We start from the raw sequence: 13,042 nt of genomic DNA, 5'->3' as shown, positions 1-13,042 counted from the left end.
CCCCGGGACTGCCACCTTGCTCAGTTACAGAAAGACAATCACAGTATGCACTGTGAGGATGGTGCCCACTGGAATTACATAGGGCACATTCAGCCTGCAGCGTTGGATATAGCGGCCCTGTATGGCCCCTGTCCTCAACTACCTTACAATCCTTCCACCTAAGGGGAGGAAGCAGGCAGAGTTGGAGACAGATTGAGATACATGAAACAATAGTAGCAAGAAAGTATATATAACATTATGATGAGAAAGAAGAGAGAAAAAAATTAAGATGGCATATGCCAAAGACATGGGAATATAGTTTGTTTCCTTTTTTGCTCATTATGTGATAATGAGAATATTCTAGAATAACGTGGGTAGCCGAACATATAATGGAAGACACACTCTTTATAACAGAGTTGCCTGTGGGCACTGAGAAGCAGGGAGATTAATCACTATAACTGAGGCTCTGATAAAAATAAAATGATGCAAGAAGTGGCTGTGACCTTCAGTCATCTGATGAGATTGGGTTTCAGACACCATAGAAATTTCAGTTTCAATGTAAAATGACTGATGTGATGGTTTACATTTTATTTCTGTATTTTAATCACATTGTGAATTCATAATTCCATAGTGAAAGTACCTTTCTTATATTTAAATTGCCCCAAGTGCTGTGTGTGAGGGAGGCTGGAGCCAGGGGGTGCTTGGGGAAGAAAATGTGTGTGAAGTTCTATGATTAAAAAGTGAGTTCACCAGAAACATTGATACGTAAAGACACATGCAGCCCCATGTTTATTGCAGCATTGTTCACAGTGGCCAGGACATGGAAACAACCAAAAAGCCCATCAATAGATGACTGGATAAAGAAGATGTGGCACATATACACTATGGAATACTACTCAGCCATAAGAAATGATGACATCGGAACATTTACAGCAAAATGGTGGGATCTTGATAACATGATACGAAGCGAAATAAGTAAATCAGAAAAAAACAGGAACTGTATTATTCCATACGTAGGTGGGACATAATAGTGAAACTAAGAGACATTGATAAGAGTGTGGTGGTTACGGGGGGGAGGGGGGAATGGGGGAGGGAAAAGGGGAGGGGGAGGGGCACAGAGAGAACAAGATAGAGGGTGACGGAGGACAATCTGACTTTGGGTGGTGGGTATGCAACATAATTGAACGACAAGATAACCTGGACTTGTTATCTTTGAATATATGTATCCTGATTTATTGATGTCACCCCATTAAAAAAATAAAATTATATTAAAAAAAAAAAAGTGAGTTCACAAAGTCCAATTCCATGAAAAACATTCCTTGGAAACTTATGAAAAAATGGTGTTACATGTAAAATTGATCATGCAATTGAAGAGATTTATGGCGAGTTGCGTACTGTAGTTGTTTTACTCATCCTTCAGTTCTCAGCTTAGAAGTCACTCTTCCAGGAAGCCTCCTTGATCTCAAAGTTATGTTTGGTTTCACAGCACTCTGTACCCAACTTTATCAGTGCACGATTACTCTCAGGTGTAACTGGCTCTTTACTGTTCTGTCTCATATAACAAAAGTACAACAACAAGCATTCATTAAACATTTTGCTAAATAAAGCACTGCCCTAAACTTTAAGTAATTGCCTCTTGTTAATAAAAAAAAGCTATCTAGGGAGGTAGCTGTTATTATTACCCTATTTTAAAAGTGAGTAAATAGAGTCTGGATGGCTGGCTCAGTGGTAGAGTGTTGGCCGGCATGTGGAGAACCAGGATCAATTCCCAGTCAGGGCACACAGGAGAAATGATCATCTACTTCTTCATCCCACCCTCTCTCTTTTTCCTTCCCACAGCTATGGCTCGATTAATTCACGCATGTTGGCCCCAAGGTACTGAGGATGACTCCATGGAGCTTCCGCTTCAGGAGCTAAAATTAGATTGGTTGCTAGCATCAGCCCCAAATGCACAGTGCATCCACCCCAGACAGGGCCTCTGGGTAAATCCTGGGCAGGGCGCATGCAGGACTCTGTCTCTCTATCTCCCCTCCTCTCACTTAAATTAAAAAAAAAAAAAAAAAAGAAATAGAGGAATAAGGAGGTTAAGAAACTGTCCAATGTTAAAAGCTGTCACATCACATAGTAAATATTCAAATCCAGACAGTCTGACTACAAAGCAGGAAAAGTGTCTTCTATGCCAGATGCTAATACAATGCGGAACATGTAGCACCAAATAATTGAATAAATAATTGAATGATTTGAGATGGGGGAAACAGATGAACACTAGAGATATAGAAGAAAGCTTGCTAGGGAGAGGATGGCATTTGAGCTGGGCCTTGAAGAATGGGCAAGAATGTATGAATTTATAGGAAAGCAGAGAGCATTAGGCTTGGAGAACTTGAACCAAGCAATGAGAAGGGTATGTGGTGTGTTTGGGAGACTGTGAGGAAACTGTCCTAATTATAAAAGAAGAAAGTTAGTGGGCATAGAGATGGATAGGCGGGTTGAAGTGAAACTGTAAGACTCAGAATCCAGGCAAAGTGATTGGGTAGAAAGCAGAAAGCCACTAAAAGATTGTGTATATGAGAATAAAATAATAAGGCAGTTCCTAAGTAAAACACGATGCAAAAAATAAAAAAGCAACCATTGAGGAACACTTTAAAGAAAGCTTATGTTAGTTTACTAATACACTGATTTCAAGAATAGCTTTCCTTTCATTATTTTTTACTCAGTCAACTAATGGTTATTGAGTATCTATCTGCTCTTCATTATGTATGCACCATAAATGATGCAATAATTTGCAAAGATGGTTTAATATAATTTCTTTTAATTGTATTAATGTCCAATTTTGAAGTGATTTTAATTTTCTTTCAAAGTACTAGGATTTCATCTAATTTAAGTATAATATATCTTAATGCCTTCAATTATCTCTAATCCTTTGTAAAATTTATTAATCTCCTGACATTCAGAATAGTCACCATATTTAAGATAATTTGGTCAGTCCAAAATTCAGTTAGTTAGCTTATCAATTTCTTAACAGCTTGTAGCTTTTGCTTGCTATTGCCAGAGAACTACAGTGTTCTGCCCTCAGCTCTTTCTGACTTGATATATGTATCTATAACTTCGAGAAGGCAAGTTCATCAAATACATGGATACCACAAAGCTGAAAAGAAAACAATCTATCTGATGTCATAATCTAGAAAGGCTGGACAAGGGTCAATTCTAACAAGATGAACCACTGGGAATAAATAATGTTTCTTATGTCCTATGAAAATAATTGCATCAGCCCTGGCCAGATAGTTTAGTTAGAGCACTGTCCTGACAGGCAAAGACTGTGGGTTCAATCCCTGGTCAGGGAACATACAGGAACAGATTGATGTTTCTGTCTCTTTCTCGCTCCCTTTTTTTTCTCTCTCTCTCTCAAATCAATAAAATAAAATAAATTAAAAAGCGTTTAAAACAAAAGAATAGAAAATAACTGCACCAGTAAAAAACTGAAAAGATAATGTTTAACAGCAACACACGGGTTAAATATCCCTGATGTTCGCCCTTTAAGGGCTTAGCAAGTTTACAATCCATGGTGACTAAATTGAAACTTAGCAGAGAATACTATCATATCCAATCTATGCTACCCTACAAGGGTGCAATCCCATTCTACTGTGATAATGGGTAATAAGTAAACACATACATCACGTATTTTTTTTAAACATCCACCCCCCCCCCCAACTTGGAAAGCACTGTTAATTAGAAACAAAGGCGACCACTTGACTTCTCAGCTTTTCAGAACACCAAATTCATCACTTTTATTGGTCAGAGGCATCTTGTCTCATTGGTAGTGCTGCCTTATAGAGGCCCCAAAAGTTCATGAGCTCAGTGCCATGTACTATCACATTTCTTCTGTAAATGGTTCTATGAACTGTGGTAGAGCAGCCTTATACACAGATGGTATCTCCTAACAAGTCACAAATTCACTAGCATCATATAATCTTCCACTCAATACTTTTCTGGCTTATATATCATCCCTCTTTCTTTGGGCAGACCTAAGAAAGATTAAAAAAAAAAAAACTACTGAGAAAAAAAAAAAGCCACTGAGTTTTATTTCCAAAAATTATCAATGAGTGACTCAAATAAAATAATTTGTTTTCAATCCACATTCCATGTTTGCTTTCTGGAGTTTCTTAAATTGTTAGCCCCAATTTTTCTTCTAAGTTGTTAAATGATTGCTAAGCCCAATTTTAGTTCCAATTTACTGGAAAAGTCCAGAAAGAAATTGTTAATTGTATAAGAAAAAATTATCTCAGCTCTCTTTGCTACATCTAGTGCGAGGATGAAGATCATCCTCAGCAATCAGACTGTGACTTTCCAAAAGTGTCTACGTCGTTCAGAAGGGACGCACACATGGGGTGCTGTAAAGGGCCCCAGAGGCACCTGTGGAGGGACTCCAATCACATCAGTGCCGAACTCTGTCTCCTTGGAAAGAAAAGGAAGAGGCGCTGGGTTGACAAGCGGTAGGGAAATAGAAAGGAACTGGCCACCATTTGCAATGTCTGCAGTCATGTACAGAATGTGATTAAAGTGTTACCCTGGGCTTTTGTTACATGATAAGGTCTGTGTACGCTCACTTCCCCATCAATGTCATTGTCAGGAGAATGGGTCTCTCGTTGAAATCAGAAATTTCTTGGGTAAAAGACACATCAGCAGGGTACAGATGAGGTCAGGCATTGCTTGTTCAGTATGTGAAGCCCAGAAAGATGAGTTAGTTCTTGAAAGAAACAACATTGAACTTGTATCAAATTCAGCTGCTTTGATTTAGCAAGCGACAATAGTTAAAAACCAGGGTATCAGAAAGCTTTTGAATGGTATCTGTGTTTCTGAAAAGGAACAGTTCAGCATGCTGATTAATTAGATCTAAGTTGTCTAGCTACAGAAACAGCAAGAGGATGAATGATTCCTCAGAATTACTTGTGATATTTCAAAGATGCAATAAAAGCCATGTATTGATTTTTTTGTGGGGGGACAACAAATTACTCAAAAACTCTGGTATGTAAACCTTCCAGTATTAAATAACCACACACACCCAATACACACAAAGATATAGAGGTTATTTTGTGTGTGTGTGTGTTTTCTGGATCTCTATTCATTAATAAAACTCACACGCACAAATGCTGCTAGTTCAACAAAATACATATCAAGAAACATATATAAAAAAACTACTGAATTTAACAATCCTTCCACTCTTTAATATGTCTTCTAATTCATCTAACAAATGTTTATTTGAGTACAATGAAGTGGTTGAAAGCCCAAGTTCTGGAGCCAGTCTTCCTGAATGTGAGTTCTGGGTGTTCCAGTTACATACAGGCTGTGTGATCTTGAGTGTGGCACAGTTTTCTCATTGCTAAAAGGTAATGGTACCTTTCTGATAGGATGGTTGTAAGGAATTAAGTAACACATGTAAAATGCTGAAAGCAGCACCTGGCACACATTGATGCTATATTTGTGTTTTGTTATTATTATGGTCTCTAAGCTTGATGGACTTAAGCCTTCTTCTAAGGGCAGACTCTAATTCTTCTGATAAACATATTCACCCTTAAAGTTCTCCTAAAACAAGTTTTAGCTCTCATATTATGGAAAGTACACTTTATTATAGGGAACTCCTTGTTCCTAAGAACAACCTTGGTGAAATGGGAAGTTATTATTAAATATTGATTTATTGAGAGGATTCTTCCTAGACAAACCACATTCTGCAGCCTAGTGACATGACATAGAAATGATTTATCTTTCTGGGTAAAATTAGGGAACAAAAGTAGGGTGAACAATTTACAGAAAAAAGTAGTGACTGGTGTTCTTGTGCCATTTAATTCTGCTGAACTTGATAGCTTTGCCCCAGAATGGGGTGGGAAAGGAAGGTGTGTGATAACACGGGATACAGATGAATAGGTGTTACCCGCCTCGGACAAGATCTGCTCTTAGACTCTAGGAGATAAGAATGCAATTATTTTACCCTCTTTGGGGATCTTGTTCTCTCTTGTTTCTTTTTCTAGTCTTCTTCTTTGTTCTTATATCTGCCTTTTTCCCATTCTCAATACCCATGAAAATGACCAGGTGACAATCTATTATTTTCTCTTTCTTTTTCTGAGGTTCTTCTCTCTTCTGTGATCCTTATTTCACTACTATCACCCTTTCACCATTAATCAATTTCATACTAGCAGCATTCTAAGAAATACAAAAATTGGAAAGAGAAGGGTTCACTAGTTCCCAAAGTGCTAACTAGCTGAGTGGATTGAATCTGGGCAGTGTTAGTCCTTAAGAATTGCAATTCATTGGTAGTTAATTTCTTACTGTGTCTCAGAGAATCTAAAAACCCATTTAAATTACATAATTTGATCCCACACTTAGTGATCTCTATCCTACATTAGGAGTGATACTGATTCACCTATTCTTGCTTTCTCAACTGAAACCTGGAAGTGCTACTATTCCTTCCTGCTTGTATATGTCATATACCAGTGTCTGAGCCCTACTACTTATCCTCATGACAACGTCCCTGATTCAGGTGTCTACAGCACCTGAATCATCTTTTTCACACGAAAACAGTCCCCTCCTGATAAACTCCATTAAATGGCTTTTAATTGGAAGCATCTTTGCAGGCTTTCTGATCTCAAACAATATTTCCCCCAACCACTGTCCCAGAACCTGGGTAGTAATATAGTGAAATGAAATTAAGTGTGTGTGGGGGGATCAAATTGCTTTAAAGAAAATAGGATGGTGATATAAATGAGATGAAGAAAGAAGTGAAGTGAACACCCAGAATGCATTTTGGAAATTCTGCACATTTCCTACAGGGGAGGTGCATCTTTTTTTGATTACATCTCTTTTTCTTTTAAGCATCAGGTACACAGAATTGGCTCACTGAGTTTTGCATCTAGTAGAGCTAACAGCCTGCATTAATGATCAGGCATGAAGGGAAATGTTATGTGTTAGGACAAGTGACTTGTTATCTGGGATTTTTGTTACAGTAGTACAGGTAGTTTGGGAACAAAGAATTTCTTCTGTTATTCAATCCTCTCTATCTTAAGTGGGCTTCCAATTTCTTGCAGAAGAGGTGCATCTTGTTTTGTCTACTTTGTTTTTACTTTTAGATACCAGGTACACAGAATTGGATTAGTGAGACATGCATGATCTACTTCTCACGTATTTAGTTATTTATGTAGTTATATAATAGTGGAAGGAGCAGACATGACCCCACCCCTCTCATAAAAACAAGTGCTTGACAAAAACAAGAGGCAGACATTTGACTCTAAGTTTTGAAATAGTCAAAGAAAAGAAAAGAATCAATAACATTTGTAATATGCCTAAAATAATGATAAAAGAAGTACTATTCCTCTGTCTGGAGCTATAAAGATTTTTCTTCTGCTAGTCTCATAGTGGGGACATTTTTCAATACACATAAAAAAATTCAATAACATTCTTAACAAGTTTCATAGAGTTTTATCTACTTTGGCTTTTTATTTCACTGAATGAGATTGAGTTATGTTAGCCCATGCTTCAATATAAACATACATGAAGTGCAAACTTTATGTAGCTCAAACTTCAGTACAAAAAAATCATGCACTGCCATATTTTCAGGGGTTTTTTTTGTTTGTTTGTTTGTTTGTTTGTTTGTTTTTTTAGTGTAAGACGTGTGCAAGTTTGATTGGCATTTAAATGAGCACAACACCTGTCTGGTTCCAGACTGTCCTAGTTAATACCAAAAAAGCCATAATTACTCATACATCCCAACAAAACCAACACATTTAGAAAAAGACTGTACTTTGGATGACTTTGCTTATATTCTTCTTGGATAACCATTAAAATGCTGCTACTTGATTTACTGAACAATTCTTTAGAGTACCTATTATGTGCTAGGCACTGTTCTAAATGCTAAAGAGACAGCTGTGAACAAAATAAACACAATTTCCTGCCTTGATGATGTGAGTGAGGGAAAAGCAGCTGTAGGTGAGTTTGAAGAGGCAATATGGGAACAGACAGTGTAGAGCCTTGTAGGAGAGATGAGAGACTTCGACTTTTACTCTAAGCAGGATGGTGATATAAATGAGATGAAGAAAGAAGTGAAGAGAACACCCAGAAGGCATTTTGGAAATTGTGCACATTTCCTACAGGGGAGGTGCATCTTTTTGTAGTTGGCTATTGGGAGGTTTTGAGCCGAGTAAGACGATCTTGTTGAATGAGAATCAATTTGGGGCAGGGATAAAAACTAGGAGACTAGTGTTGTGAAATCATCCAAGACAGGTTAGAAATCAGAAAGAATAATTTCTAGTCTCTTTCTCCTAGATTACTATTTCATACTTTATCATCTGTACTAAAACTTCTTATACCACATCTTCTTTCACATTCTCAACTGATCCTTATTTCCTATCTCATCGAGAAACTGTCAACTCTACACCCTCTCACCACCACCTCCATCTCTTTTTTTTTTTAATTTTTTAAAAAAAATTTAAAGACTTTATTTATTCATTTTAGACAGGAGAGAGAGAGAGAGAGAGAGAGAGAGAGAATGAGAGAGAGAGAGAAGGGAGGAGCAGGAAGCATCAACTCCCATATGTGCCTTGACCAGGCAAGCCCAGGGTTTTGAACTGGCGACCTCAGCATTCCAGGTTGATGCTTTATCCACTGCGCCACCACAGGTCAGGCATCACCTCCATCTCTCTTTTTTTTTAAAGGTTTTTTTTTATTTTTAAATTTTTTTTAAATTTTATTCATTCATTTTAGAGAGGAGAAAGAGAGGGAGAGAGAGACAAAGAGAGGAGAGAGGGGGGGAGGAGCTGGAAGCATCAACTCCCATATGTGCCTTGACCAGGCAAGCCCAGGATTTCGAACTGGCGACCTCAGCATTTCCAGGTCGACACTTTATCCACTGCACCACCACAGGTCAGGCCACCTCCATCTCTTAACCTGCACCCACACCCATGTATTCTGCCTTCTCTGTGACCACATCTGATGAACTGTTCGTATGCCCTTTACTTATTCACTAGTTGTATAGTCTCTCAACTACTCAAGGACATCACTCCAGAATTGGTCTCTTCTATTGTATCATCATTTTTACTTACTTCTTAAATTATTTCTATAAGCACATAAATATGCTAATAGTTTTCCAATGTTAAAAAAACACACAAATTCTTTTTACTCCAATCCACAATCCAGCTACAGCTCCATTTTCCTAATCCCCTTTACAGCAAAAATCATACAAATAATAAATTCCTCTCCTTGGTCCTCTCTTAAAATGCTTTCACCCATACCACTACACCAACACTGTTGTTGCAAAATTAGCACTGACTTTCACCTTGCTGAATCTAATTATCAAATGTCGGTTCTTAACCTACTTAAACTATTAGCAGCAGGGGACGCATTTTACTTGACTTCTGGTACAGCCACTGTCTTGATCTTCCTCCTCAGTTTCCATTTCTTTTGCTAGTTTCTTCCTGGACTTGTTTTGTTCTCTGACTACACTATGATTTTGGTGACCTCTTCTAATCTCAGGGATTTAACTCTTCTGTATATGATAAAGATTCCAAAGTTTAAACTCTGGTTCTGAACGATTATCATATTAACTTTAGACTTATCTATCTTCAGTTAAGTATCTAAAAGTCTTCTCCTCCAAACCTCCTGCCCCTGTATGCCTCCTCATCTTAGTAAACAGCAGCTAATTTGATTTCTTTTCAGTTACCTATGCCAAAACCATGGCGTCTCACACACCTTGTCTACAATCCACCAGCAAATCTATTGTCTTTCAAAATATTGCCACTTTCTAAACGTATCTAGAGTCTGGATATATTTTCAGTTCTCACTCCTCCTCCACTGCTACCACTCTGATTTAATCTTCCATTATATTTTGAACAAATTATTGAAATAGCCACTTACCATAACTGGTCTACTGGGTTCTGTTCATTTAGCTCCTTATAGTGGCCAGAATGAGCTTGCTTAGTCAGATCATTTCATCCTTCTACTCAAAAGCCTCCAGTGGTTTCTCATCTCCCTCCGAGAAAAAGCCAAAGAACCCTCAATGGCTTAAAAAGCCTGACACAATCTGGCAACAATTTAAAGGTCCTACAACATTGAGATTAAGTGAAGTTGTGGAACACCAACAGTTTTTATTTTATTTATGTTTTAATTTAATTTAATTTTTTAATTTGCTGGTAAGAGTTTAATGGGTATAATCACTTAGGAGAAGAGTGTGTCAATATTTAATGAAGTTGAAACTTTACAATCTAACAGGAATTATGTTCCAATGTTCATACCTAAATATCTCATGCATATATAGAAAGTGACATATGCAATAGTTTTTATAGCAGAAAAATAAAGGAAACAATCTAAATATCACTTACAAGAGATGGATAAATGAATCTTGGTTAATAGAACACTACTAAGCAATAAAAATCAAAGTATGGAAGCTACCTGTTTTAATATGGTGGGCCATACAAAAGTCTTCATCAGTATTGTTTTATTTCCTAAACAGAATAGTGGGTTCACATGAGTTTGTTACATTAATCCTTATACTCTTTGCATGTCTGAAATATACCACAATTTTTAACAGAGAGAAGTGGGAAATTTGTAGAATGTGGGAACAGTGAGAGGGAGAGCTTGCTGGGAAAGGAATAGGGATGAAACATGTAGAGCTGTGTCTTGGAGCTGAGCAAGTTAATTTCTATCCCTTTCCTCTTCAACCCCAATGCAGTTTTCTTGGTTCAAGTTTTCAGTTGCTTCCTGTTTGTTCTTCCTCACTAGAGTCTTGTTCCCCAGAATCTATTTTTTATCGTTCTGAGAGGTTTGTATAAACCCAAACTAATCATGTCAGTCCTCTCTCTGTAAACCTTAAGACTCATTGTTGGCTATAGTGAATATTAGTAAACTTATTAACATAATATTGAAGGTACTCTGTAATGTGCACCCAAATATCCTTAACAATTCCTGTTCCCAAATATCCCTGTTACAGTTCTGTATACTTGCTCAAACCATTCACTATGATAATCCTTTTCTCACACCTGGAAACTACCAACATGAGACACAGTTTATGTGACGTCTTTCTAGCTTCTCCAAATATAGCAAGTTCTTTCTCTGTATTTCTATAGAATTTTGGACATACCTCTATAATAGCAGGCACATCGTGTAGGGTTCTTATTAGGTAGCTATATTTGTTTCTCCCAAAATGAGTTACTAAAAGCCAGGAATAGTATTTGTTTTTGTTTCATTCTATTTGTTTGTTTTTAAATCTTTACATAGTTTTTTACCAAGATGCTTAACACAGAGGGTGCTAAATAATTATTTGTCAAATCAACAAATAAATAATTGAGGTTTTATTTAGCAATATTGTAGGTGATAAGAACAGATCACATGAGATGTAAACACAATTTTTAAGTTCTTAGTTATCTGGTTGCCTCTTCTCATTAATTAAATGCTATTTCAACTTACACATATTTTCAATGGTTCCTGACTAGTTTCAAGAAAGTTAAAAAAAAAATGCAGGCATTATTTTGTTCATGTTAGCTAAGAGTAGTCAGGAGTTGAGCTGGTCCCATTGCTAGGGTAATTCCAAACTATTATACTGATGGAATACCATAATATTTGAATTTATTTTTGAAAGTCTGTATTAATGTAACATTAGCTTTTGTTATGAAAAGATACATAAGATGATGTGGCCACCTCCCACATTCTCAAGATGTGAGCTGGTAAGACATGGAGGTTTATGGGGTCGTTGCAGGACCACACAACAGCAAATGGGGCGGGGCTATCTCAGGACTGTGACATTTGCACGGAAAAATCTGATCTTTGGTTTTTAATTTTCTAATATCAACTTATTTCACCATTTGAAAAAAAATACCTACTGCTTGTACATTGGCTCCTAAAACAATTGAATTGGATAATTTACATTTTTGAGAACATATCAGTTTGGGCATTTACTCAAAACTGGATGAATTCCACATTTTAGAAATGACTAGCTATTACCCAAGCTCCAACTTCCAAGTAGCTTGAATATTAAGAACTGGTTTTATAAACCAAACCCACAAAGTACTTCAGGAATTATAAATCATTCTTCAATTGTCAACCACTGAGGCACTTCAATTTAGAGGAGAATCGAGAGGCTTTCCAGTTATTCAAGTCTAAATGTCTTAACCCAATTTCGGCCTGAGAACAAAACACTCTAAAGACACAAAAAGTGCAACAGCGCTCATTTTTTATTTTTGAGAGAAGCTCTCATACATTCTCAGGTCTAAAACCGAGTTGCTAGTCATTACTGACAGAGGTGAGAGGGAAGCTGATGATGTGAACAGAGCTGAAGGAAAGTTGTCCAGGTAATCAAAATACCAGACTTCCATTTAGACCCCTGAATAGTTTCCCAAAATTTTTTGAGGTGGTTAAGTCCATCTTCTGCATTATTTCTCAAACACATTAGGATATTGTTACCATGTGTATTTTCAGTTTTGTTACTGTTTTTATAATTTACTGTAATTGAATGAAAAATGAGGGCATGAAGTAAAGCTTGGGGGTTCTCCATTCTTTTTCTCCTTTAAGCCCACTCTTTAAGCACAGACTTGCCCCGTGCTGACTCCTGTAACACTTTGCAAGGCCTCGATCTAGCAATCATTCTTTGTAACTTCGAGGCAACTGCCAGCCACACTCTTGGATGGAAGAAATGCAGGGAATTGGAAATTGCAGATTGAGAGTTCTGAGTGTGTGATATTTTAGTTCTGCCTATCAACCTCTCAGCCAAAGCAGAAATTCACCAAATTAGTAATCATCAGGCCTACCACGTTATTATCATCATTTAATTTTTTTTCCCTTTTTCCTTTTAAAATTTCCTCAATATATCACTTAAGTGAGGTGGGAATGACATGATCTTTCTATAGTTACCAGCTTTACAAATGACTATTACTTCACTGTGAATAGTACAGGCTACTAAATGCAATTTGTGGTAAATTTCAATATTCCTATTTGAAAGATTGGCTTACAATATTAGGATCTTTATATAGTAATTTCAAACTAATAAAGGTTACTTTTTTACAAGTGAAATCGAGGACTTGAGAAGGAG

The 13,042-nt window shown here is 37.0% G+C and overlaps 1 pseudogene; it reads left to right on the top strand.

Annotated features, from left to right (window-relative positions):
• Nucleotides 1-3,626: 3,626 nt before the first annotated feature.
• Nucleotides 3,627-4,824, top strand: LOC136329740 (large ribosomal subunit protein uL6 pseudogene; annotated as a pseudogene).
• The last annotated feature ends 8,218 nt before the right edge of the window (nucleotides 4,825-13,042 follow it).

Source organism: Saccopteryx bilineata, chromosome 3 (assembly GCF_036850765.1).
Source record: "Saccopteryx bilineata isolate mSacBil1 chromosome 3, mSacBil1_pri_phased_curated, whole genome shotgun sequence".
Lineage (NCBI taxonomy): Eukaryota > Metazoa > Chordata > Mammalia > Chiroptera > Emballonuridae > Saccopteryx > Saccopteryx bilineata.
Note: the sequence above shows the minus strand (reverse complement) of the source record. Positions and strands in the feature narration are given on the sequence as shown.